Source organism: Magnolia sinica, chromosome 15 (assembly GCF_029962835.1).
Source record: "Magnolia sinica isolate HGM2019 chromosome 15, MsV1, whole genome shotgun sequence".
NCBI classification, from domain to species: Eukaryota; Viridiplantae; Streptophyta; class Magnoliopsida; order Magnoliales; family Magnoliaceae; genus Magnolia; species Magnolia sinica.
The window spans coordinates 30152203-30165472 of NC_080587.1; the positions used below are offsets into that span (position 1 = coordinate 30152203).

The 13270-nt window shown below is 35.6% G+C and overlaps 1 long non-coding RNA gene across 1 annotated transcript; it reads left to right on the forward strand.

The window, feature by feature from the left end:
• The first annotated feature begins 9273 nt into the window (after positions 1-9273).
• Positions 9274-9958, forward strand: LOC131227886 (uncharacterized). The gene is made up of 3 exons (XR_009162567.1): positions 9274-9376; positions 9459-9539; positions 9642-9958. It is a non-coding gene; the product is annotated as an uncharacterized LOC131227886 (long non-coding RNA).
• The last annotated feature ends 3312 nt before the right edge of the window (positions 9959-13270 follow it).

Genomic DNA, 13270 nt, shown 5'->3' on the forward strand with positions numbered 1-13270 from the left:
GTCGTGGATGGCCAGAGAAGACACCAAAAATTTGTTCTAGCATCAGGCTGCCATAGATGGCCTTGGGTGAAAATTCCTAGACCCACTTGGTACCAGAGGATGCCCCAACGTCGAGACCGAGTGGATACATGAGCACCCAATTGCCGAATACCAGGAGGCTATGTCTCTCACTATGTCGTGGTCGGTTGGGAGGGGGTGTGGCCTTACCCGCCCTAGGGCAGGGGGCATAGCTAGGCTGAGTCTGACCAGCTCATAAATGGGTCCACTATCGACGTGCCGGATAGGTATTGGCAGACTATTGGCCAGGCGGATAGTGAGGTTTCTTACGCTCACTTGGACTGTGCTATTGGGAGAGGGGCAATGCCATTTGGAGTGTACTAAACCTTGGTGATGATCTTAGAGAGGAACCGTACTGATATACGGAGTTATTGAGGAGTTGCATACTCATTCATTCATTCATTCACTATCCACTCGAGCTGGTGGTGCACAACTATTTGTTACGTGTACCATCGCAATAGTCGGGATTTCGATTGGGGCGCACTACTAACCTGAGATCAGGAATTTACCACATCGAGTCTGATTATCCAAATTTAGGTATGGGACTGGTTTGGATAGAAGTCCCTTGTGATGAACCCCATAGCCTGCGATACTATGTACTATCTTCTCGACTTCACACTCCAGCATAGCCATTCCATTCACACCGCATATTATATTACATCCTCAGTATATGGCATTTTGGGTTACTGTGTTTCTGCATTTATATGGTCTAGATATAGCTGACGCTATTCATGAACTCATCAAGAATTGCATATTGCATCGCATCCTCGGCATCTGATCTTTGGCCTTTATGACTCCTCATTTGCATAGCTGTTCTATATTGCGTATTCTGATATTGATTGACTCATGGACTTGCTCGTATTTCTGCTTACTTTGTTATCATATGATTTATGATCTTGTCAGTATTTCTGTTTACTATGATAATTTCTGCTCTTGTCAGTATTTCTGCTCACTCTGATAATTCATGATCTTGTCAGTATTTTTGCTTATTCCGATATTGTATGATTTATGGATTACCAGTATTTTCGGTATTGTATGATAATGGTATTGTATTGAATACTTGGCACTTACCTTGTACACACACTTTCACCACCCTCTAAGCTTTCTATAAGCTTATGCACGATAGATGCGTGCAGGTGGTGTTAGGTTGCAGCAGCGTTGAGCTTGGAGCGTGCAGCAGTCTGCTGGAGCTTTGATTTCGATATATGTATTTCCCTTTCAGCATTGTACTTAAAAATGATTATATTAGTGGATATGTGATGATGATTTGCCTTTATGTTTTGGGTATACTTGTGGTTATGCTTCTTATGAGACAAATGTATGTTGAAAAATCCTCCTTGTAGAAATCCCAAGATCGGAACCTAGCGTATGGACGCTGGGAGCCGAGAATGGGGTACTACAGAGGCTGTCGGCACCGGGTTCGGTGATCAGGATTCCTGTAAATCCGATTTCTGGGTTTAGGGCGTGATAGACTGAGAGAAGACAGGGTGGGGAGATCAGAGAGAGAGGAAGAGAGAGATAGAGAGCGAGAGGAGGGGGAGGGTGTGTGAGAGAGAGAGAGAGAGAGTTGAGCTAAGAGATCTCTCACGGGCACGGATGCGGCTAGATACAGGTTGAGTAGCGAGTTGGCTACTGAAGTGACATCACTAAGTTCTGTGGGCCCCACTATGATGTATGTGTTGTATCCACACCGGCCATCCATTTTGAGATATTATTTTAAGGCATGAGCCAGAGAATGAGGCAGATAAGAAGATGTAGTGGACCTCACCACAGAAAACATTGGCGAGAGTGATTCCCACCATTGAAACTATCCTAAGGATGACCATAATTTTTTTTTGAAATCCAACCTGTTCAAAAGTTAAAAATGACATGAAATAAGGTAAAACACAAATATAAGCTTGATCTAAAACTTTCATGGCCTTTAGAAGTTTTTAATGGTGGGTGTCACTGTCCCCACTGTTTTCTGTGTTGGGGTCCACTGGAGCTTTGGATTTATCTTTAGATATTGCCCTAAAATGATCTCTCCAAATGGATGGAAGGTGTGGATGTAAAACATACATCATAGTGGGGCCCAAAAATGATAGGTATATAAATACCAGGTGGACCACACCACATGAAAACCTTAACCTTGGATATCCATCATTAAAATCATCGTAAGGCCCACTGCACTGTTTATTTGGCATCCAATCTGTTTATTAGGTCATACAGGCCTAGATGAAGGGGAAAAACAAAAATCATCTCGATCCAAAACTTTTATGGCCCCCAGAATGTTTTAAATGGTTGACGCCCATTCAACACTATTTCCTGTAATGTGGTCCATTTTAGATTATGATATGCCTCATTTTTAGTCTCATGCCATAAGATGATCTTTAAAATTAGATGGACAGCATGGATTAAACACATACATCATGGTACCAAAGGGTCCAAAGTCCTATTTTTGGTCTCATGCCATAAGATGATCTTTTTTGACATGGACCCCTGAAACTAACCTGACTAGAAAGCAAGGTCCAAAGTCCTATTGGTACTAAAGGGTGGCCAAATACAGGGACCCGGGTCAAAGTCCTAAGGAAAAAAAACTCTTTATTTCCAAAGAACGATATCATTTTATGGAATTTCCAAAAAATGATCCGCCAACTAATCACAATCCCATGTTTTTCATGTTGCACTTCAAACAATCATAAAGGGTCATTTGGAAAAATGGAATTTGTAACTAACTAAATAGAAAATTGCCAGGAGTTCTTCAGAAACTGGTTCTGTCGGTCATGCGTGGCAACTAGGAATGTAATTTTGTGTAATCTGGAAACCATGATAGAGTACTTGAAATTCATTCCTAGGAATTTCCATCTATAAAACAAACTTTAAAAAAAAAAAAAAAGACCAGTGGGAGGGAACTCATTCCCTTTAGAATTTGCAAGCTACCATTTGGCCAAGAGTTAAGAAACTAGCCTTATACTGGAATTAGAATTCCAACCACAATCCATTTCTTACATTCCAGCTTGCAGGATGCAAGAATTTGCCCTTCCAATGGATTCAATTTCCAGCAGTGTACTTTTCAAGGTTGCCAAAGGACACCCCTAATCATGGATTGCTGACTTGCCTGAGTTGTATCTAACTTGTCCAAGTTGACTCAGACTCAATCGAGACTAGTGTGGGTCAGTATCACAAGTCGCCCCTTACTCAGGTAAGTCCTGACTCGAACCCAAATGAGTCGGGACGAGTCACCAAGTCAGAAAACCATGTCCCTAAACCTATAACCTATTCTCAAATCCCAAAACCTATAACCTAAACCCGAATATAAACCCGAACCCAAACCCGAACCCCAACCCGAATTCCTAAACCTTAACCTAAATATATAACCTATAACTTAAGCCTATACCTAAACCTAAAACCTATACTTAAACCTACACCTATAACGTAAACCTAAACCTATAACCTAAACTTAAACCTATAACCTAAACTTAAACCTATAACTTAAACCACCTATAACCTACACTTACAACCTACACTTATAACCTAAACCTATAACCTATACTTATAACCTATAACTTATAACTTAAACCTAAAACCTATACTTATAACCTAAACCTAAACCTTAACCTATAACATAAACCCTAAACTTAAACTTATAACCTTAATCTAAACCTATTCTCAAATCCCAAAACCTATACTTATAACCTAAACCTAAACCTTAACCTATAACCTAAATCTAAACTTATAACCTTAACCTAAACGTATAACCCTAACCTAAACCTATTCTCAAATCCCAAAACCTATACTTATAACTTAAACCTAAACCTTAACCTATAACCTAAACCTAAACCTATAACCTTAACCTAAACTTATAACCTTAACCTAAACCTAAACTCAAATCCCAAAACCTATAACCTAAACCTAAACCTTAACCTATAACCTAAACCTATACTTATAACCTTAACCTAAACCTATTCTCAAATCCCAAAACCTATAACCTAAACCTAAACCTAAACCTAAACCTATAACCTAAACTTAAACCTAAACTTAAACTTATAACCTACACTTATAACCTAAACCTATAACCTAAACCTAAGCCTATAACCTATAACCTAAACCCAAACCCGAACCTGATTTCCTAAACCTAAACCTTAACCTATTCTCAATTCCCTAAACCTTAACTTATAACTTAACCTAAACCTAAACCTATAACCTACACTTATAACCTAAACCTTTAACCTTAACATAAACTTAAAACCTAACCTAAACCTTAACCTATAACCTATAACCTAAATCTAAACCTAAACCTAAACCTATAACCTATTCTCAAATCCCAAAACCTATAGCCTAAACCTATAACCTATTCTCAAATCCCAAAACCTATAACCCAAACCCGAACATAAACTCGAACCCAAACCCGAACCCGAACCCGAATTCCTAAACCTTAACCTAAATATATAACCTATAACTTAAGCCTATACCTAAACCTAAAACCTATACCTAAACCTACACCTATAACTTAAACCTAAACCTATAACTTAAACCTATAACATAAACCCAAACTTATAACCTATAACTTAAACCACCTATAACCTACACTTACAACCTACACTTATAACCTAAACCTATAACCTATACTTATAACCTATAACTTATAACTTAAACCTAAAACCTATACTTATAACCTAAACCTAAACATTAACCTATAACCTAAACCCTAAACCTAAACTTATAACCTTAACCTAAACCTATTCTCAAATCCCAAAACCTATACTTATAACCTAAACCTAAACCTTAACCTATAACCTAAACCTAAACTTATAACCTTAACCTAAACTTATAACCTTAACCTAAACCTATTCTCAAATCCCAAAACCTATACTTATAACCTAAACATAAACCTTAACCTATAACCTAAACCTAAACTTATAACCTTAACCTAAACCTATTCTCAAATCCCAAAACCTATACTTATAACCTAAACCTAAACCTTAACCGATAACCTAAACCTATACTTATAACCTTAACCTAAACTTATAACCTTAACCTAAACCTATTCTCAAATCCCAAAACCTATAACCTAAACCTAAACCTTAACCTATAACCTAAACCTATACTTATAACCTTAACCTAAACTTATAACCTTAACCTAAAACCTATTCTCAAATCCCAAAACCAATAACCTAAACCTAAACCTTAACCTATAACCTAAACTTAAACTTATAACCTACACTTATAACCTAAACCTATAACCTAAACCTAAGCCTATAACCTATAACCTAAACCCAAACCCGAACCTGATTTCCTAAACCTAAACCTTAACCTATTCTCAATTCCCTAAACCTAAACCTATAACCTAACCTAAACCTAAACCTATAACCTACGCTTATAACCTAAACCTTTAACCTTCACCTAAACTTAAAACGTAGCCTAAACCTTAACCTATAACCTACAACCTAAACCTAAACGTCTATAACCTAAACCTAAACCTTAACCTAAACCTAAACCTATAACTTATTCTCAAATCCCAAAACCTATAACCTAAACCTATAACCTATTCTCAAATCCCAAAACCTATAACCAAAACCCGAACATAAACCTGAACCCAAACCCAAACCTGAACCCGAATTCCTAAACCTTAACCTAAATATATAACCTATAACTTAAGCCTATACCTAAACCTAAAACCTATACCTAAACCTACACCTATAACTTAAACCTATGACTTAAACCTATAACCTAAACTTAGACCTAAACCTAAACTTATAACCTATAACTTAAACCACCTATAACCTACACTTACAACCTACACTTATAACCTAAACCTATAACCTATACTTATAACCTATAACTTATAACTTAAACCTAAAACCTATACTTATAACCTAAACCTAAACCTTAACCTATAACCTAAACCCTAAACCTAAACTTATAACCTTAACCCTAAACCTAAACTTATAACCTTAACCTATAACCTAAACCTAAACTTATAACCTTAACCTAAACCTATTCTCAAATCCCAAAACCTATACTTATAACCTAAACCTAAACCTTAACCTATAACCTAAACCTAAACTTATTCTCAAATCCCAAAACCTATAAGCTAAACCTGAACCTTAACCTATAACCTAAACCTAAACCTTAACCTATAACCTAAACCTATACTTATAACCTTAACCTAAACTTATAACCTAAACCTAAACCTATTCTCAAATCCCAAAACCTATAACCTAAACCTAAACCTTAACCTATAACCTAAACTTAAACCTAAACTTAAACTTATAACCTACACTTATAACCTAAACCTATAACCTAAACCTAAGCCTATAACCTATAACCTAAACCCAAACCCGAACCCGATTTCCTAAACCTAAACCTTAACCTATTCTCAATACCCTAAACCGTAACCTATAACCTAACTTAAACCTAAACTTATAACCTACACTTATAACCTAAACCTTTAACCTTAACCTAAACTTAAAACCTAACCTATAACTTAAGCCTATACCTAAACCTAAAACCTATACCTAAACCTACACCTATAACTTAAACCTAAACCTATAACCTATAACTTAAACTTATAACCTAAACTTAAACCTAAACCTAAACTTATAACCTAGAACTTAAACCACCTATAACCTACACTTACAACTTATACTTATAACCTAAGCCTATAACCTATACTTATAACCTATAACTTATAACTTAAACCTAAAATCTATACTTATAACCTAAACCTAAACCTTAACCTATAACCTAAACCCTAAACCTAAACTTATAACCTTAACCTAAGCCTATTCTCAAATCCCAAAACCTATACTTATAACCTAAACCTAAACCTTAACCTATAACCTAAACCTAAACTTATAACCTAACCTAAACTTATAACCTTAACCTAAACCTATTCTCAAATCCCAAAACCTATACTTATAACCTAAACCTAAACCTTAACCTATAACCTAAACCTAAACTTATAACCTTAACCTAAACTTATAACCTTAACATAAACCTATTCTCAAATCCCAAAACCAATAACCTAAACCTAAACCTTAACCTACAACCTAAACCTATACTTATAACCTTAACCTAAACTTATAACCTTAACTTAAACCTATTCTCAAATCCCAAAACCTATAACCTAAACCTAAACCTTAACCTATAACCTAAACTTAAACCTAAACTTAAACTTATAACCTACACTTATAACCTAAACCTATAACCTATAACCTAAACCCAAACCCGAACCTGATTTCCTAAACCTAAACCTTAACCTATTCTCAATTCCCTAAACCTTAACCTATAACCTAACCTAAACCTAAACCTATAACCTACACTTATAACCTAAACCTTTAACCTTAACCTAAACTTAAAACCTAACATAAACCTTAACGTATAACCTATAACCTAAACCTAAACCTCTATAACCTAAACCTAAACCTTAACCTATAACCTATAACCTAAACCTAAAACCTCTATAACCTAAACCTAAACCTTAACCTATAACCTAAACTCAATTCCCTAAACCTATAACCTATAACCTAAACTCAATTCCCTAAACCTTATCCCTAAACCTAAACCTATAACCTATACTTATAACCTAGCTAAAACCAAAACCTAAAACCCAAATGTAAACCCGATCCCGAACTCGAACCCGATTTCCTAAATCTAAACCTTAACGTATTCTCTAATCCCTAAACCTAAACCTACACCTAATCCTAATCTCAACTCCCTAACCTAAACCTAAACCTATACTTATAACCTAAACCTATAACCTAAACCTAAGCCTATAACCTATAACCTAAACCCAAACCCAAACCCGATTTCCTAAACCTGAACCTTAACCTATTCTCAATTCCCTAAACCATAACCTATAACCTAACCTAAACCTAAACCTATAACCTACACTTATAACCTAAACTTTTAACCTTAACCTAAACTTAAAACCTAACCTAAACCTTAACCTATAACCTAAACTTAAACCTCTATAACCTAAACCTAAACCTTAACCTATAACCTAAACTTATAACCTAACCTAAACCTTAACCTATAACATATAACCTAAACCTAAAACCTATATAACCTAAACCTAAACCTTAACCTATAACCTAAACTCAATTTCCTAAACCTTAACCTATAACCTATAACCTAAACTCAATTCCCTAAACCTTATCCCTAAACCTAAACCTATAACCTACACTTATAACCTAGCTATAATCTAAACCTAAACCTAAAACCCAAACGTAAACTCGATCCCGAAATGCAGTTTTATTATATTCTGCTTGCATTATAGTGTAATGGTCTAATCATATTTTAATCATCTCTCAAAGCATAAGCACAAATGCATTGTACCATCAACACTATTTGTATAATGTTTTAGTATATTCCATGTTCATAGCTTGCACATATTCAATGATGGCACCAGGTGGGAGAGCATGTCGTTTGCGCACTGGATCTACCCCTTCTACCCATGATGCGACGGAGCCAGCATCGCCATCACATGTTACATCGTAGGCGTTTGATCCCTCAGTCATGCATACATCGGGCACTGCATGTAAGTCTAGACAATTACATATTTTTTTAATGACTTCTGTTTATGTTTAGACTTACATATTTCCTTTGCAACAGCATCGTCGACCAGCCAACGAAGACATGGACTCACGCGTGGGTTGCTTTTAGAGTGACTTACACGTGAGGGTGGGGTGATGGTAGAGTTCTCACATGACTATATTAGACCTGTTGGGAACAATGCCAGACTATTTACGTTGGAGGTCAGTGTCTTATGCCGATCTCTGATCCCCCCACCACCCCCCGTTGGGCAGACGTGACAGATGATGTACGGCAGCTCATCCGTTAGTGCCTTCAGGTAAATTTTAGTAAATTAAAATTTATTTTATAAAAGTTCATTTACGGTTAAGTTATTTTCTAATAAGTTTATTGCCTTAATCTATTATTTACGAAACTATAGGATAAATTTGACTTGGATTTAAGTGTTCCGCACATTTTCTATGCCGTCGACGACATGATCAAGGAGCAGTTTAAGGAGTACCGCTCCTTATTACACAAGCGGTATAAGAGGTGCATGAGCCACGAGGAGGGCGCACTATTCGCACCGCCACACGTGACCCATGACAACTGGCAGATACTCTGCGATAGATTTTTGTCTGATTCTTTTCAGATAATATTTACATATTTACGATATCTTAAGGTAACAATTAAATTCTAATTAATAATAATGTATTATGAATAATGTGTTCAGAAGAGGAGCAAAATAAATTCTGACAACAGGGGAAAGTTAGAAGTGAACCACATAGCTGGTTTAAAGTCATTTCTAGAAATTCGTCATGACATGGTAAGAAATTACTGGTAATTATTAAGTTGATATATTATTTCCATGCATTTATATTAACTATATTATCCTTTCGATTGCGTAGTGAGATTCCGTTACTAGCCAGGAGCCCGAACCAGTGGACCTCTACAGAGGGACTCACTGTCGACAGGCGACGGGATCTTAGGTACATCCTAGAGCCAGCGAGATTTGGGTAAAAATCCTTACATTGTAAAATTTAATTGCATTAAATTATAATAATGTCATTTTTCATATGTTTTCATTACAGGCAGCGATGGACACCTTACGCAATCTGCCCACTCCCGATGGTACTTAGCAGAGTGAGCCAGAGATCCTGAGTGAGGTGCTTGGCGCCCATTCTGGATATGTGCGTGGGCTTGGCTATGGTGACAAGCTCATGACACCCGCTAGAGCTGCCTCCACCCGATCCATCGTCGTTGGCGAGAGCGCCACCCGCCGAGCTGATATTGCAGAGAGAGAAGTTCAGCAGCTATAGGTCGTCGTTCATGACATCAGAGAGCAGCTAGAGAGGAAGAGTGAGCAGCTGGAGAGGCAGATGGTGGAACAGGAAAGGAGGATGGAGGAGTTGGCGAGGCAAAGGGAGGAGAAGGAGAGGAGGAGGATGGAGGAGCTGGCGAGGCAGGGGGAGAAGCAGGAGAGGAGGAAGGAGGACATGTGGGTGGGGAATGAGCAACGGATGACGGAGATGTTTCAGGATCTCGCTACATGCTTACCCACCGATGCCCCACCACCTCCACCTTCATCTTTGTGATTTTTTGTATTTTATTTATAATGTTAAACTTATATGTATTTATGCGGGAATGAATGTCATGTGGATGGATCTAGTTTATGTTTAGATGGATTTACGTACTTTGGGGTTTAAATGGATGTGAATGTGAATATGATGAAATATATTACATAACAGGTGTATATCAGGAAGAATATGATGAAATATATTATAACAGGTGTATATCAGGAATTTTGTGCTGGAATATTTAAAAAAAAAAGACACTTTTACCTACAAAACTTTTCGTAAGTAAAAGTTTTGTAAATATTATTAGCTACGAAAATATTCATACGTATAAGTTTTGTAAATATTTTTACCTACGACAATATTCGTAGATAAAAGTTTTGTAAATATTTTTACCTACGAAACAATTCATTGGTAAAAGTTTTATGAATATTGAATTGTAAATATTTTTAGCTACGAAAATATTCATAGGTATATGTTTTGTATATCTTTTTACCTACGAAAATATTCGTAGGTAAAAGTTTTGTAAATATTTTTAGCTATGAAAATATTCATAGGTAAACGTTTTGTAAGTATTTTTAACTACGAAATTTTTTGTAAGTAAAAGTTTTGTAATACATTTTACCTACGAAAATATTTGTAGGTAAACGTTTTGTAAGTATTTTTAGCTACGAAAATATTCGTAAGTAAAAGTTTTGTAAGTACTTTTAACTACAAAAAATATTCGTAGGTAAAAGTTTTATAATAATTTTTTACCTACGAAAATATTCGTAGGTATAAGTTTTGAAAATATTTTTACCTAAGTTTTGTCAATATTTTTACCTGCCAAAAAAAGCATTGGTAAAAGTTTTTACCGATGAAAAAATTCGTTGGCAAAAGTCTTACCTTTGCCGACGAAAATTATTTTTCGTTGGTAAAAGTTTTTCCCGTCGGTCTTTTACTGACGAAAATTTTCATCGGTAAAACTTTTTGCCTATGAAAGAAAGGCTTTTAGCAATGAAAATTTCCATCGGTAAAAGTGGCTTTTCTTGTAGTGAACAAATTAAAAACAACATACAACAATGTGCTCATAAAAAAATTTGAAATAAATTTTTTTAATATACAAAATTTTTGTGATATCTCTACATTGGTGATATTATTGAAATATCGTCAATACACTTGTGATACAAGCGTCATTACACAGTCGAAAATATTGGCAATCATTGGCAATACAAGCAATGCCTGAAATTTACACAATTGAAAATATTGGTGATATCGATACGTTAGCGATACTCAGCGATGCATTACTGATGTCTGAAATTTCTAATACTACCAGTGTTATCGGTATCACTACTAGTGTTATCGGTATCGCCAAGCTTATAACTACTAACTACTTGTAAACACTTTATAGCTTTAGGCCAAAGATAATAAATTATAAATATTTTACACTTGAAAATATTTTAATTGTAAAGTTATGAATGATGCCCACTGAGCGCATGCCCAACACTTTTTCTATTTAGTAGCTGCGTAAATGGAGTGCATTTAATTTTTTGAGTCACCACTAGCTAAGTGAAGCTTAAAATTTTACTTTCAGTTAGAAACTGTAAGATCACTAGCAATTGGTCAATGATCATAGGTTTTGGGTAAGAGTCTCGATGACAAAGGATGAAAGAATTAGACACCCTCTTCGGCCGGTACGACGTATGGTCTCTAATTTATAGAATTTTATGATTTCAATGGAATTCAGCAGAATTTCGGCAATACATATCTACCTGTGCTTCACATAACCCATGAGGGGCTAGGCAAAGAAAAATAAAGAATTATCTAGCCCACTTCACGAAGTCAAGTAGTTTCGAGTAGGCAAAATAAAGTAAAATATAATAAATTAAATTAAATGTAGTCATAACCTTACTTTAAAGAGATTCAAACTTCGAGTAAATAAAATGCACTAAATAAAGTGAAAATGCCGTCATGGCTTTACTTTATAGAGTTTAGGACTTCGGATAAATAAATATGACAAGGAAAAATAGAAAAGAGAAAGAAGGTTGCAAAATAAAGAAAATGAGAAGTACAAGGTAATTTTCAAATATAGTGTGAATATGTAGAATAGAGTGTGATCCGAACTTAATTAAGATGTGAGAAAGAAAATGGGACACCAGATATACTTTTTCTACAAAAGGAACGGTCAAATATCAGTGATCTGAATCCTTCTCTTGACTTTACTAATATCTTTAATATGCTATTTTTCCTAAGGTTAGCTTCTTGAGTTGGATAGTACCTCGGTGTCAATTAGGAATTTTCAAATTTCTCAGAAAATAACTCTCAGCCTCTCTTTGACTCTTCTGGACTCTGCCCACCTCAAATAGTAACTACGGTGCTAAATTTATAGGCTCTATCCATAGTGGTGCCACGTGTCTTTGCTTTGAGATTTCAATGTCTAAAGAGTTAAGCAGCATGTTTGTTAAGTATAAAGCATACCAGGTGGATTGTTGGTTCGCGGTGAGGTAGGGCTCTGTTGTATCTATTTCATTGGGTGTTTTGTCATGTATAGGGGGAATTCAATGTCTTAAAGGGTTGGTTATTCTTCTAACATTTTATTACTATCATTTATGATCAGTCTATCAGATCCGTTGGATGTCTCTGGAAGGTGTTGAGGTTCCTTTTGGCCTATTATGCTTAAATTTTTTACACTTCTCAAGTTGACCAAAAATCAATTTTATCAGAGAGATGCACAGTCTAGGTTTCTAAATATTTCGAATTATCAGTTGGAATATGATATGTTAGGTTCCAGATTTGCCGATTAAGTCTGTTGATTGTTCTCGTGACGTGACAAGAGTCCTACCCATTTGATCGATTTAGATTTTTAGTGGTTATTGAGTAGCCCATGGATAATTTTATCAAAGTTCAAATGAAGTTTAAAGATCAATTATTCTCATTTTGGGTACAGTGTCTACAAAAGTATTTACAACTTAGAATTTTATAAGCATATAAATGAACCATTTAAGCAATGAAGTACACTTAAGCAAGGGAGTCTTGACTAAATTTATGCTACAATCACACACATGCATACACATTTTCTTGACTTAAGTCGATAGTGTGGAGTTTTCTATTATTAGTAGTTTAGTACAGGTTATTACTGAAATTTGCTAATATTGTTACAGGAAATT